This window comes from Mesoplodon bidens (genome assembly GCF_964165515.1).
Source record: "Mesoplodon bidens genome assembly, chromosome: 7".
NCBI lineage: Eukaryota > Metazoa > Chordata > Mammalia > Artiodactyla > Ziphiidae > Mesoplodon > Mesoplodon bidens.
Window position 1 is genome coordinate 43,042,258 of NC_138164.1, and position 15,031 is coordinate 43,057,288.

Genomic DNA, 15,031 nt, shown 5'->3' on the forward strand with positions numbered 1-15,031 from the left:
AACACATCTGTTCTGGCATTTTTCATGTTATAAAAGCAAAAACACATCCAGAGAGGTAAAGTGACTTTCCTAAATCACCCGGAGAGTCGATGTTAGAGAAAGCAGTAAAACTCAATAAAGTGTCTCAAAACTGAATTGGGGCAAATTGGGATGGAAAACTTTTAAAGGGTAAGTAACTTTTCTATATCTGGGTCGTGGTGGTGGTTACACCTGGTATACAATTACCAAAATTAATCAAACTGTACCTTTGAAATTGGTACATTTTAATGCAAGTAAATAATAATCTCAATAAACAAAGAGGTAAAAACAGCGCAACTGGACTTAATACTCTAGAGACAGGCAGAGTGTGCAGGGATACTTAAAAACCACAGGATAGGGCTTCCCTGATGGCGCAGTGGTTGAGAGTCCACCTGCCGAAGCAGGGGACGCGGGTTCATGCCCCAGTCCGGGAAGATCCCACATGCCGCGAAGCGGCTGGACCCGTGAGCCATGGCCGCTGAGCCTGTGCGTCCGGAGCCTGTGCTCCGCAACGGGAGAGGCCACAACAGTGAGAGGCCCGCGTACCGAAAACAAACAAACAAACAAAACATGAAAAAGTCTCCAAAGTCTTTTGGAGGTGGGCAGCATCAGTAGCGAATCGGCTGCTCCAGGAAGGCGTCGGAAAGGAAGATTTAATGTCCTTGTCACCCATACAGACATCACCGTGATTTCGCTGAAGTCCAAATCGGTTCACATAACCCCCTTGCTTGAAATCCTTTAAGGGTTCCTCACCTTACATGGGATTGGGCCTCAATGCCCCAGCAAGGCATGCAAGGCCTTTAGTGGGCTGAATCCTCACCTGTCCGTCTCTCCAACCTCTCTACTCCCACCCACCCACCTCAGCAACAGGGTCCACAGACAGTTCTCCAAACACATCTTTCCACCTTGCTCATGCTATTCCCTCTCCCTGGAACCTTCTTTCCCAGGAAACCCTGACTCAGTGCATCCTCTGTGCAACTCCCCATGACCTTTCCTCTCTCCTCCACAGAAAGAGGAGCTTCTTTATCTTCTGGGTTCCTAAAACCCTTTGTAGACACCCTTCTAATCTAGCCCATGACAACATAATTATTTGTTCATTGCTTTGTCTCCCCCAACTAGACTATGAGGTCTTTCAAGGGGAAAGCCTGAGGTCTGAGCTTTTTAAATCATTAATGCCTAACATTATGACAGGAACATGGTAACTGTTTAGAAAATGTTTGATAAATGAATGAAGGTTTGCCTGCTAAGCCTCTGCCAGAAAAATGTGAAAAACAGAATGTAGTTACACCAACATTCCACTAGAGAGAGGGAGGTAAAACTTTATCCCCTCTAGTGTAGCATTTTAGCCTTGTTCTCAGTCAGGTGAATATAATCTGATAAAATATTTCAGTTTTAGGCTAGGCCTAATATAAAACAACCTCTGATAAGCTTGAGGAAACATAATTATTACAGGTCACTCTATGCCAGTCTCTGGGTTTCACAATGGATAGTTCTTCTGGGTACAGATGAATAGAAAGTGAATGAATAGGCACTATATATAATATGAATAGGCACTATATATAATAGTGTTTTACATTTTCAAGTTATGTAGAGTGCATTGAAATGCATTACAAAGCTTTTCTCTTTTCAGACATAATCTCGTTATCTAAAACATGCTCCACCTAGAAAGCTCATTGCTCCTTACACAATAAACGCTGTGGAATCCGATGACTACCCAGCTCTCTAATTTCCTGTTGCCCTATATCCCTCATACCCTGTCTTGAACACACACACATGCTGTTCATGAAGTCAGCTGAAACAACTCATACAGCCTAAAATCTAGAATCTAGATTAGTCTCAAGTTCAATACCGATGTTCAATGAGCGTGACAGGCTGACAAACGCTCAAAGGCAGCAGATGACCCTCCCCCCTGGCCCCCAACCCCCATCAGCACCAAAACTCTGACTGAGCTGCTTCCTTAGCACCCAGCATCTATCAGTTTAGCATTTCTCACAGTGTATCGTAAGAGTCTGCATCCTTATCCATACCTGGATGGGCTGAGAGCTCCTTGCAGAGGCTGGAATGGATCTTATTCTCCCCCAGCCTCAGCTACTAGCACAGCACCTGGCACGTGGTGTTTAGTACAGTTTTTTTAATGAATAAACAAGCTCATTTCATTATACAGGTAGCGAGAGACTGATTTCTGCCAGCCCTCTCAGGAAGAGGCTGGATGGCTTTGGGGTGTACACAGTCATGTATGCATACATGTGGTGGAGGAGACTGTCTGATTTGAGGCATCTAGGAGGAGACAGATGTGTGGGTGCACACACACCTTCCCCAGAATCTTCCCAAATCAGTAGCTGAGGTGTCAGAGCTTTCATAATTAGAGAGTCATACCTTTGGATTATTTATGGTTCCCTGTCAACATATCTTGAACACATGTGCCGTTGTTACCACTTATATTATCACATAAATTTCAAAACTCAAACTTCCCCAGCATCTGATCTGTATCCTCAAATTGTGCTCCTTCCCCACCTTCCCATTCCTGCTGTGTTGAGAATCTCAGATAGACTCCTGTTTACTTTCTGTGGTTTATATTAGGACATAGTTTGTCTTTTCAAATACATCACTATATGTCAAATAAGCGCTTTCAAATCATGTACACCATAATACTTGCAAGGGATTAAAACACATCAATTTGTATAATTCCATGAGTTCATAATGATACTAAAAATTTAAAAAAAAACTTGATTGGTCAACATTAGAAGATCCAGTGAATTGACTCCTTGTGTTGAAAATTAGTAAATGAAGGGAGAGAGTCAAGCATTTCTTCTGCTTTTCCTATACAAACAGTACCACTGGGTAAGCAAAATTTAGGGGAAGGAAAAGCTTGCTTTCATAGAAATAGTCCAGCAAGTAAGTGAAGAAGAAATGATAGAATTAGAATATCACCTCATGATAGAATTAGAATGTGATCTCTAATGAATTAACGAATTTAGACATTGACTACCAATGACTGGTAACATCACAAAATGAAAGACAACCAGACGGTATACGCCTCCTGATGGAAGTCTAAAATATCAGCTATAATGAAATCTGATCAAAGTTCTAAATCCCACAATGTATTCGCGAGAGACACAGAGAACAGCAGAACATGTTCAACTAACAGTGTAAAAAAAAAAAAAAAGACGACATTTATGAGACAATCAGAAATCTGAATACTGACTGGTTACATGATGATATTAAATAATTGTTATCATCTTTTTTTAGGTGAAATAGTGCCATTGTAGCTATGTTAAAGAAAGAACCCTTATCTTTTAGATATTTAGAAATAAATATTTACAGATAAAATAATACAATGTCTGGGATTTGCTTCAAAAATAATACAGGGGCGGGAGGTAGGGGTAGTGGGTGGGCATACCTTGCATTGAAGCCGAGGGATGGGAACATGGGAGTGTATTATACTGTTTTGTCTACTTTTGTATATACTTGAAATTTTCCAAAGAAAAAGTTTTTAATAAAGAAAAACTAACACTTTTCTGAATATTCTGACCATCTTGTCTTAAGGGACAGCCACCCCCCTCCCACCCCTTGAGATCGTTATCCTAGGGAGTCTCCCCGAATTGAAAGTACCCAAGTAACATTAATTCATCAGCCTCTCTTTACAAACTAGTATAAAAGATTATTTCCTGGATTGTTTTTACCCCAGAAAATACTGAGTCCCTGAGGGCAAAGGGCAAAGAAAACCCTGCAGGAGGGAAAAGGAAGGGCTGAGCGTGAGAAGAAGAAAGGGAAGAACAAATTTTGCCTTTATTACAATTTTCCCAGGGCCTTCACTAGTTGGCACATGCATCTTCTTTGTGTGGGTTTTACTAAGAGAACTTTCACTGGAGGCATGAAAAATATGTTTCAATTCCGAACTCTCAGGTTAAAATTTCACAAAGCATCCCCTTTTATGTTGTCAAAGGCTAATATAAATATTTTCAGAAGCGGGCTCAGTGAGCCAATGATGAGAGCACTTGGGTGAAGCTAGGGCACAGTTGTGTCTGAACCTGGGAACAGTCTAGAGCTGTCCATAGGACTACAATGACATGGAAAGCAGGAGAGAGTAAAGAGTCACATCAAGTGCTCAAGAGTATAGCTTTTTATAGCAGATCTCTGGAAGAACACCAAGAAACTGGTTTCCTCTGGGGAGGGAAGCTGGGGCACTTGGAATAGGGTGGGAGGAGAAAAAACATTGTATGACTTTATTGTCATAGCCAGGTTATACTGTGGTTAGTGCCTTAGTATGTATGATGACATTTGCAAGCAGCCTTTTGTTTACGTAAGTGACTGTACTTTTTATCTTGAAATGAGACAGAAGACACATGTCTGTTTGTTTCTGGGTTCCTTGGCTGGGCCATCTGCTGGCACTACCTGCTGTTTGCACATTTTCTTGATACTCCCTCCCCTTGCCTCCCTATGCCACCCTAAGCTCCCAGAATCTAATTAGGAGTAGATGGTCCCCAGGACGACAAAACTAGGATTTTAATAGTTGTAGTGCGACTTCTATAGGTGTGACATGGTATTGGACAAAGCTCCAATTCTCTCACAGACACTCCTCTAATAGCAGAGGCAGTGAACACTATCTTTGATGGCTCCTATTTTACCTTAAATATTCAGGTGAATTCTGTGGTTTATGATTGACATTGTAAGTTACTATTAGAAAAAAAGTGTCTCTGTGTTTATCGTTTGTTTCTTGTTTTGTTTTTTCGGTACGCGGGCCTCTCACTGTTGTGGCCTCTCCCGTTGCGGAGCACAGGCTCCGGACGCACAGGCTCAGCGGCCATGGCTCACGAGCTTAGCCGCTCCGCGGCACGGGGGACCTTCCCGACCTGGGGCACGAACCCGCGTCCCCTGCCTCGGCAGGTGGACTCTCAACCACTGCGCCATCAGGGAAGCCCTATCCTGTGGTTTTTAAGTATCCCTGCACACTCTGCCTGTCTCTAGAGTATTAAGTCCAGTTGCGCTGTTTTTACCTCTTTGTTTATTGAGATTATTATTTACTTGCATTAAAATGTACCAATTTCAAAGGTACAGTTTGATTAATTTTGGTAATTGTATACCAGGTGTAACCACCACCACGACCCAGATATAGAAAAGTTACTTACCCTTTAAAAGTTTTCCATCCCAATTTGCCCCAATTCAGTTTTGAGACACTTTATTGAGATTTACTGCTTTCTCTAACATCGACTCTCCGGGTGATTTAGGAAAGTCACTTTACCTCTCTGGATGTGTTTTTGCTTTTATAACATGAAAAATGCCAGAACAGATGTGTTACCAAGGGCCCTTGCAATACTTTCAGAAAATGAGGGGGTAGGGTAAGGGCGGGAATCTCAGCCTTGCGTCCTCATTCTTCACATAGCACACGCACGTGGCAGATCCTAGTGGGAAAAGCCTGTGGTCGCATCAGAGAGAATTAGGTTTCCATCTCCTCTCTTGCTAGTGTGTGTGTAAGCTTTTGTAAGCATCAGCTTTCTCATCTCCAATATCAGGCTTATTAACAAGGCCTATTTGTTTACTGTTGTGAGGATGAATTGAGATGCACCGGCAGCCTTAAATGTTAGTTGGTATTTGTATTATGGCATAATAGAAAGGCACTGCATTCAACCATCTCAGTTACTACACGTTTATGCAGGCTGATTCTCACAGCCACGCCTGTCGTACAAGCGCGACGTAAAGCGGGTCTGCTTTATGGCACCCTGCTTCCGCCGTAAAGCGCCGTTGGCAATCCCGCGTGAGTGGGTTGACGAGACGACTTCCAGGTGAAAAACGCGATTCTTGGAGGTTGGCTGACTTGACGTCTTCCCCATGGGCAAACGCGGGAGCCGGAGCCGGAGCCGGAGCCAGAGCCAGCTGCTCAACTCCCTAACTAAAAGGCAGAAGAAGCATCTAAGGGATTTCGGCGAGGAGCATCCCTTCTATGACAGGTATGGAGAGGCGAGGCTGGGACCGGCGCTGCCGGCGTCCTTTCCCGGTGGGAGCCCGCGTGTCCCCGCGTTTGGTCCGCCGGTGCCCCGGGGGTAGTGACAGGGCAGCTCCCGCCGCGTGCCACGCTGCCCCGGCGCCGGCCTAGCTCGCCCGGGGATCCTGGCGGCTTCCCGCCTGAGATGGGGTTCTTCGCCGGTCTTCCTACCCTTTGTTGAGCCTGTAGTTTTATGCTAGACGGCACGCCTCCTGTGTGGCGACTGGGCAGAGATTTTATAAGCTTGTGTTCGTTTTCTATGTTTTTAAAGAATTGCTTGGGGGCTTCCCTGGTGGTGCAGTGGTTAAGAATCCGCCTGCCAACGGAGGGGACAGGGGTTCGAGCCCTGGTTCGGGGAGATCCCACATGCCGCGGTGCAAGTAAGCCCGTGCGCCACAACTATTGAGCCTGCACTCCAGAGCCCGCGAGCCACAACTACTGAGCCGGTGTGGTGCAACTACTGATGCCCGCGAGCCTAGAGCCCCTGCTCCGCAACAAGAGAAGCCACCTCTCGCCGCAACTAGAGAAAGCCCGGGCGCAGCAACGAAGACCCATAGCAGGCAAAAATAAATAAATAAGTTTAAAAAAATAAAAAAAGAATTGCTTGGGACCCTCGACATCGCCTATCTATTCAATGACCATGAGGAAACTAATGTTTGGGTAGTTGTGGGTTCCTCTCTAAGTGTCCAGACTCTCAGTTATGATCTTAGTGCTCATCCCCCCCCTTTGGGCTGCTTTATCAACAATTAGAGGGATAGTCTACTTAAGAAATTTGCTAGAAAAGGTGAACCCCGAGGGCTTTTATTTGCCAAAATTTCCCGTCTTTTGGATGAGAGCCTGTTACTGTGTGACTGTAGTATTTGTCATGTGGTCTTGTTAGACTTTTTCATTCGTCTCTTATTATCTATTTGGCATATCCTTCCAAGACCTGTCCAAATGCATATGGAGTTTTTACTTGACAATAGATATAATGTATTTATAACGGTATAGTCTGCCATGTTCATTTAAAGTTGTATCATTAGACTTTTCCTAATTGCTACCTACCAGTAGTTAAAGTTTAACATTGCCTGTTTCTTCTCAGGGTTTCCAGAAAGGAAGCAAAACCACAGACTTGTCAACTGGTAATGCTTTATACCTTCTTTATGATAGTAGATTCTGGACTGTTACTTTTAAGATTATATATGGTACTAAAGTTTGGCTACATTTCCACTCTCTTTCATTTTAGATGTAAGCTATACTTTAGTAATATTGCTTAGTTTTAAGTGCAGATGTCTGTTAAAATGCCATTGTGATAACTAATATAGTATAGAGTATGAAACTGTCCTGAGAGATTAGCCTGTTAGAACCTGTTAAGGAGGCTTACCAGAGGGCTCTTGGTGAATCCTAAGAGGGAATGTCATGTTTGCTTAACATAAAGTAGAGTGCAAAATCATCAAAGGTCTTATTTCATTACCACAGACTCAGAAATAAAGTACACTTTTTTGTTGTAAGTTTTCCTGTTGCTCCTTTAAAGGTGCCAAATGTCTGACACATAGGTTAGATCACCTTATAACCTAAAGCTCCATGTGTTTAGTTTGCTGTCTTCCCATGTGGAACATGAGCAGTTCAAAGAAGAGGAAGCGCTTCTAGAATCATAGCTAGATTAGCTGTTTGAAACAAATTTGGTGCTCGGTCTGGTTGAATAGATAGGACTGCATATTTGCAGAAAAGCTAGTTTTTATCTAGAAAAGTCTGAACTTGGTTCCACTGTGGACCTGATGATAGTCGTGGGGTAGCAACAAGAACAGTATAATTTTTGTTTTTAAAATCCCCATTTTCCTTTTAGTCAGAGAGTTTATAGATACTTCAAGTTCTGAAAGTGAAGCATAGAGTGAACCAGAACAAGTTTCTGGTTACAACAGACTACTTGCCACATTAAAGGATGTCTCCAAGGAAGATGAGGAGGAGGAAGAGGAAGAAGACAGTGTTCTAGATGAGACAGAAATGAATCTTGAAGATGGCGAGAGTGACGTCATTGTGGAGGAAGAGCTGGCAGTGGAGTCCACTGACATGCAGAAGAGTGAGTGTCTCTGATGTGGGTTTATCATCTTTGCAGGGACCACAGACAGATTGCCCCAGGGGCAGGGTGCCTTGTACCACAGAGCTGGGTGAAAGCACATGGATTCAAAGCAGAGATTCTTAACATTGTTGGGCTCTGTGATATCTTCAAGAATCTGATGAAAACACAGGACCCTGTGGCCATAAAAATGCAGAAATGACATTTTTGCTTATGATTTCCAGGATTTCATCAATCCTACTTCAAATTCTCCTGATTGAGAGGAAAGGGAACATAATTCTGTTTTTGTAATGGTCTCAATTTATGAAAGAGATGATTGTTCCTGCCTTAGAGGAACCAAGTTGAATGGAAGATAGACATAAAATATACAAAACTTTTCAAGCATCAAATCTGAATGGAACCGATAAATATAAGGTGTTAAAGAGATGCAAAGTGGTCACATGCTGCCAGGGTAGATGAGGGGAGGCTTCAGAGAAGAGCTGGGACTGAAAGCTTAAAGGAACTCTGTCTCACTCAGACGTCTAGGTGACTATTTTTTAAAAAATTATTATTAATTAATTTATTTTTGGCTGCATTGTGTCTTTGTTGCAGTGCGCCGGCTTCTCACTGTGGTGGCTTCTCTTGTTGTGGAGCATGGGCTCTAGGCACGTGGGCTTCGGTAGTTGTGGCACACGGGCTCAGTAGTTGTGGCTCACGGGCTCTAGAGCACAGGCTCTGTAGTTGTGGCGCACGGGCATAGTTGCTCGGCGGCATGTGGGATCTTCCCAGACTAGGGCTTGAAACCACGTCCCCTGCATTAGCAGGCGAATTCTTAACCACTGTGCCACCAGGGAAGTCCCCATAGGTGACTTTTTAATTTAACTTTAAAATCAACTTTATTGAAGTATGAATTACATTCAACGAGGTGTACCCGTTTTAAGCATGTAATTTGATAAGTCTTGACAAATGTGTATATCTCTATTGTCGTCGCCAAAGTCAAGATACACTTCCAATACCTGCAAAAAGTTCCTTCTTGTCCTTTTGCAGTCAGTTTCCCAGGCCTGGCATCAGGCAACCACTGACATGCTTTCTTTCACTATGTATTAGTGTTTCCTATTCTAGAAATTCATATGAATGGAAGCATACAACAAGTACCCTTTTGCACGTGGCTTCTTTGGCTCCTCATGTTGTTGTGACTCATCCGTGTAGCTCATATTAGTAATTCATTTCTTTTTATTACTGGAATAGTAGTCCATTGTCTGAATATATCTGGGTAACTTTTTATATTCTATTATCTTAATGCCTACTTGCCTTACTGTATTTTTTTCTATACTTTGAGGTGTCACACACCATTCTTAGTATTTTCATTCATCACTTGGACTCGGATAAAAAAATCGTCGCCTCAGACTTAGGGATTGTTTTAATTTTGTTGGTTTTCCAGTTTTCTTTCATGTTTTAGGTTTTTAAAAATGAAAAGTTTGGCTTTTTAAATTATAAAAGTAATATATATTTACTGTAAAAATTTAAGAGGGTAATATAGTTAACGTATATCTCCTCCACCGTGGGATGAACACCTTTAACATTTTATAGAACCTTCCAGACTACTTTTTTATGGATATATGAGTGAATATATGTTTGTGTGTATGTGCATAATGGCCTCATACATTTCTGTAAGTTACTTTTTTCTTTAATAATATAACGTGTGTAACTGTGGGTTACTGCCGCTAGAACCCTGGTGTCCAAACTCCCAGGCCAAATCTCCTTCTACTACATTACACTACCATGGGGAGGTTTAAAAAAGAAAGGGCAAGTATGAAGGGTGATTTTTCCATAAATTAAATCAACTTGAAAAGGCGCATTTGGAGAGTCAGAGAGTACTGATATTGTTAGAAAGAAGAAAGGTTTAAAAGCTGGTTAAATCTCATTCAAAAAAAAATCCATATGTACCACATTGTAAAAAAGAGAAGGAAGACGGCGTTCATGATTACTGGGCTGGCAGGGTAGGGGACAGTTGCATGCTGGGGGTGGCTCTCGTACTGGCTCTTCCACTCTTCACACTTGTGCTCGGCCAGGGCCAGGGACCGCTGAGGGAGATCAGAGGAGAGGGTGGTGCCTTGGGGGTTCCAGGGGGTTGTGCAGCTGGCTCCCTTGCCACCCAGACTGCCCCAGGGTTCCCAGCCCCAAGGATTATGGAGCATCCCCACACCTGTTTGCTCTGCAGTTGCTGTTGTGCACGCATTTTCTCCTCCAGCACTTTCTGCAGTGTCTCCTTGGCCTTCTGCTCATAGCTGTTTTTCTGGTCTTCCATCCGTAATAGCAACTTATTCATTCCCCAAGAAGTGTATATCTGTAAATTTGAGGCAATTCAACAAATACACATTGACCAACTGTGTGCTAAAGCCTGAGCAGGGATACAGAAATGAAAAGAAATTGGTCCTTGCCCACAGGGCAGAGATGTCAGTAATCTGGTGGACCTTCTTCCAGGCTGGAGGCAGGCAGGGAGAGTCCCTCAGGTGATGTGAGAGGTGAGTGGGGATAAAAATCTGCCCTGGGCATGCTGGGCCTCCTCCCCTAGGCCTTCCACAGGCATTTGAAATCCGACATTTCCAAAGGGAAATCATCTTTCTAAACCTGCTCCTATCTCAGTGGCCAGCATCACCCCCCACCCAGTCTCCCAAACCCTAAACCAGGGAATCATCCTTGATTTCTCTCTCACCTTCTTCAAGGACTCAGTTCATCATCAAGCTCTGTCAAGTCAGCGTCTTTAACGGCTCGTTCGTTACCTGTATCCTCTATCCCTACCGCCACCTCCTTAGTTCAGACCCTAGTGACACTATTATATGGATTATATAGAGACTATGTATTATCTTCATGCCTTGCCTCCCTTCAAACCCTTTTCAGTCCTGCAGCTAGAGGGTTCTTTCTAAAACTTAAATCTGATCACATCACAACCTGCTTAAATCTCTCAGTGGTTCTCGGTGTTCTAAGAATCAGGTCCAAACTCCTTGGCATGGTTCCTACTTACAAGCCCAGACTTGCATCTCATGCTGCCTCCACGCAAGCTGAACTGCTTGTAGGTCCCCTAAGCACTGTGCTTTTCAGCCTCTGCCTTTGCCCATAAAGCTTCTTCTGCTTAGAGTATCTTGACCCACGCTTCTCACCTGGTTAATTTCTACCCATGTTCAAGATTCAGCCCTAGAATCATAAATTCTGATAAACTTGGCCAACCATACCTACCCCCCGACTCTTTATGGATTAGGCAGTTTTACTGGTGTTCACATAGTATCTATATTTCTGATCTATTGACTCATCTGTCTCCTTTAAGGGATTGTAAACTCCTTTGAGGCAGGGAGCATTTTTATTTTTGTATTTTTTTTGTATTTTATTTATTTATTTATTTATTTATTTATTTTTTATTAGTTTCTGCTTTATAACAAAGTGAATCAGTTATACATATACATCTGTTCCCACATCCCTTCCCTCATGCATCTCCCTCCCTCCCACCCTCCCCATCCCACCCCTCCAGGCGGTCACAAAGCACCGAGCTGATCTCCCTGTGCTCTGTGGCTTCTTCCCACTATCTATCTACCTTACGTTTGGTAGTGTATATATGTCCATGCCTCTCTTTCGCTTTGTCACAGCTTACCCTTCCCCTCCCCATATCCTCAAGTCCATTCTCAAGTAGGTCTGTGTCTTTATTCCCGTTTTACCCCTAGGTTCTTCATGACATTTTTATTTTTTTTTAATTCCGTATATATGTGTTAGCATACGGTATTTGTCTTTGTCTTTCTGACTTACTTCACACTGTATGACAGACTCTAGGTCTATCCACCTCATTAAAAATAGCTCAGTTTCGTTTCTTTTTATGGCTGAGTAATATTCTGTTGTATATATGTGCCACATCTTCTTTATCCATTCATCCGATGATGGACACTTAGGTTGTTTCCATCTGCGGGCTATTGTGAATAGAGCTGCAATGAACATTTTGGTACATGTCTCTTTTTTTTTTTTTTTTTTTTTTTTTATTAGTTTCTGCTTTATAACAAAGTGAATCAGTCATACATATACATCTGTTCCCACATTCCTTCCCTCATGCATCTCCCTCCCTCCCACCCTCCCCATCCCACCCCTCCAGGCGGTCACAAAGCACCGAGCTGATCTCTCTGTGCTCTGCGGCTGCTTCCCACTATCTATCTACCTTACGTTTGGTAGTGTATATATGTCCATGCCTCTCTTTCGCTTTGTCACAGCTTACCCTTCCCCCTCCCCATATCCACAAGTCCATTCTCAAGTAGGTCTGTGTCTTTATTCCCGTTTTACCCCTAGGTTCTTCATGACATTTTTTTTTTTTAATTCCGTATATATGTGTTAGCATACGGTATTTGTCTTTCTCTTTCTGACTTACTTCACTCTGTATGACAGACTCTAGGTCTATCCACCTCATTACAAATAGCTCAGTTTCGTTTCTTTTTATGGCTGAGTAATATTCTGTTGTATATATGTGCCACATCTTCTTTATCCATTCATCCGATGATGGACACTTAGGTTATTTCCATCTCCGGGCTGTTGTGAATAGAGCTGCAATGAACATTTTGCTACATGTCTCTTTTTGAATTATGGTTTTCTCAGGGTATATGCCTAGTAGTGGGATTGCTGGGTCATATGGTAGTTCTATTTTTAGTTTTTTAAGGAACCTCCATACTGTTCTCCATAGTGGCTGTACCAATTCACATTCCCACCAGCAGTGCAAGAGTGTTCCCTTTTCTCCACACCCTCTCCAGCATTTATTGTTTCTAGATTTCTTGATGATGGCCATTCTGACTGGTGTGAGATGATATCTCATTGTAGTTTTGATTTGCATTTCTCTAATGATTAATGATGTTGAGCATTCTTTCATGTGTTCGTTGGCAGTCTGTATATCTTCTTTGGAGAAATGCCTATTTAAGTCTTCTGCCCATTTTTGGATTGGGTTGTTTGTTTTTTTGCTATTGAGCTGCATGAGCTGTTTATAAATTTTGGAGATTAATCCTTTGTCAGTTGCTTCATTTGCAAATATTTTCTCCCATTCTGAGGGTTGTCTTTTGGTCTTGTTTATGGTTTCCTTTGCTGTGCAAAAGATTTGAAGTTTCATTAGGTCCCTTTTGTTTATCTTTGTTTTTATTTCCATTTCTCTAGGAGGTGGGTCCAAAAGGATCTTGCTCTGATTTATGTCATAGAGTGTTCTGCCTATGTTTTCCTCTAAGAGTTTGATAGTTTCTGGCCTTATATTTAGGTCTTTAATCCATTTTGAGCTTATTTTTGTGTATGGTGTTAGGGAATGATCTAATCTCATACTTCTACATGTCCCTGTCCAGTTTTCCCAGCACCACTTATTGAAGAGGCTTTCCTTTCTCCACTGTACATTCCTGCCTCCTTTATCAAAAATAAGTTGAGCATATGTGCGTGGGTTTACCTCTGGGCTTTCTATCCTGTTCCATTGATCTATCTTTCTGTTTTTGTGCCAGTACCACACTGTCTTGATTACTGTAGCTTTGTAGTATAGTCTGAAGAGGGAGCATTTTTAAAAAAATAAAATTATTTTTGTAGGCTTGGGGATCTGAATAATATTCAGTAAAGTCAAGTTTTAAAAATTAATACATTTGTATTTTTAGAATTTCTCCTGGCTTCAAGGTCAAAAAGAAAAAGACACAAAAGCAGCTTTGCAAATTCACTGGGGGTCTTGCCTTTCCAGTGCTTTTCATTTTTACGCCGTGTGATTTTTGGGAAAGCAGGAGCCTTTTACTGTCGCTTCTGGGTTACCCAACCGTATAAGAGATAGTCTAGATAATGCAGATTTAGAGTTCAATATCAAATCATTTCCATTTAGCTTTGGAGTCATCTGAAAATTTGGATTTAAATGTTGAGTGGGTCTTATGTTCTTGGAATTGTCATTAGAAACCAGATACAGGAGTTACTGGTTGAGATCATACATGGTTATGTCCAGGTTATTGGACTTAACCATGCTGGTCACTGACCAGCTTTATCCCCCTTTGAAAACGAGTAGACTGGCATTCTGGATTATATGTCAGTCTCTTACGAGCTTGGTTGGCATTACTGAAAAAATAAAAGTTGTGGATCCACAAACACATAGACTCTATAGGCTATGTTCCGCTGCAGAATTCTAACTACATGGCCACCTTATCTTCCTAACATCAAGTGGGAGCAGTCTGGCCGGTCCATCTCGTTCTCTTGATCTTGAGTCCTCTGCAAAAGACATCCCCCTTTTCTGCACCAGCACATACGTCACAGCCCTGAAGAAAGTGTAGACATCTGAGATACGTTAACAGTGGGGGAGGGCTGATATCCCGTGAACAGACACATAAATGCCTGTTAGACCTGGAAATTGAAAACCAGAGAGGCGGGGCCACACTGGTTTTGGCCCAGGCCACCAGCCACTGGTGTTCCCAGCAAAATATTCCCAATGTGGGAGTTTGAGGAAGCAGGGAAAGGCAGGTGGTGTGAGTTTATTAGGACTTGAGGCCCTCAGCCTCGCACTGAGCCCAGCTGAACCCCCAGAGCGTGCTTCCTGCCCTCCTATGGGCTGCTACTCCTAAAGGTACTTGGTTTCAACAGTTATTTGTGCATCAGGTTAAAGACTGAAGGGAGAGGGAACTGCAAGCCTAAATTCTTCATATCATACGCCACCTCCCTTTCTCTTCTTATTATATAAGCAATTCATGTGAAAAACAAATAAGGCAAGCAAAACAAAACAAAATTACCTGAAATCTTGCTATCCAAAAGTTGCCATTAGTATTTTGGTGTATACGTGTTCCAGATTTTTCTTTATTTTCAACCCTTCATTAAGGCCATTGTAGTCTTGACAGATGATGCTGGCACAAGCACTTGAAATGAGGCTCCTCTTTTTAAAATACTGTATTTGCATTTGGCTGAATTTGTCTCAGGCCCTGCCTTGCCTGGTCCCCAGCGTGGTGTTTTCTGCTGCAGTCTCTGTAAAT

At 42.5% G+C, this 15,031-nt stretch overlaps 1 pseudogene across 1 annotated transcript in view; it reads left to right on the forward strand.

Annotated features, from left to right (window-relative positions):
- Positions 1-15,031, forward strand: part of LOC308620770 (centrosomal protein of 78 kDa-like) — a 1,829,729-nt pseudogene that overhangs the window by 1,750,381 nt on the left and 64,317 nt on the right. The gene's annotated exons all lie outside the window — the stretch shown is intronic.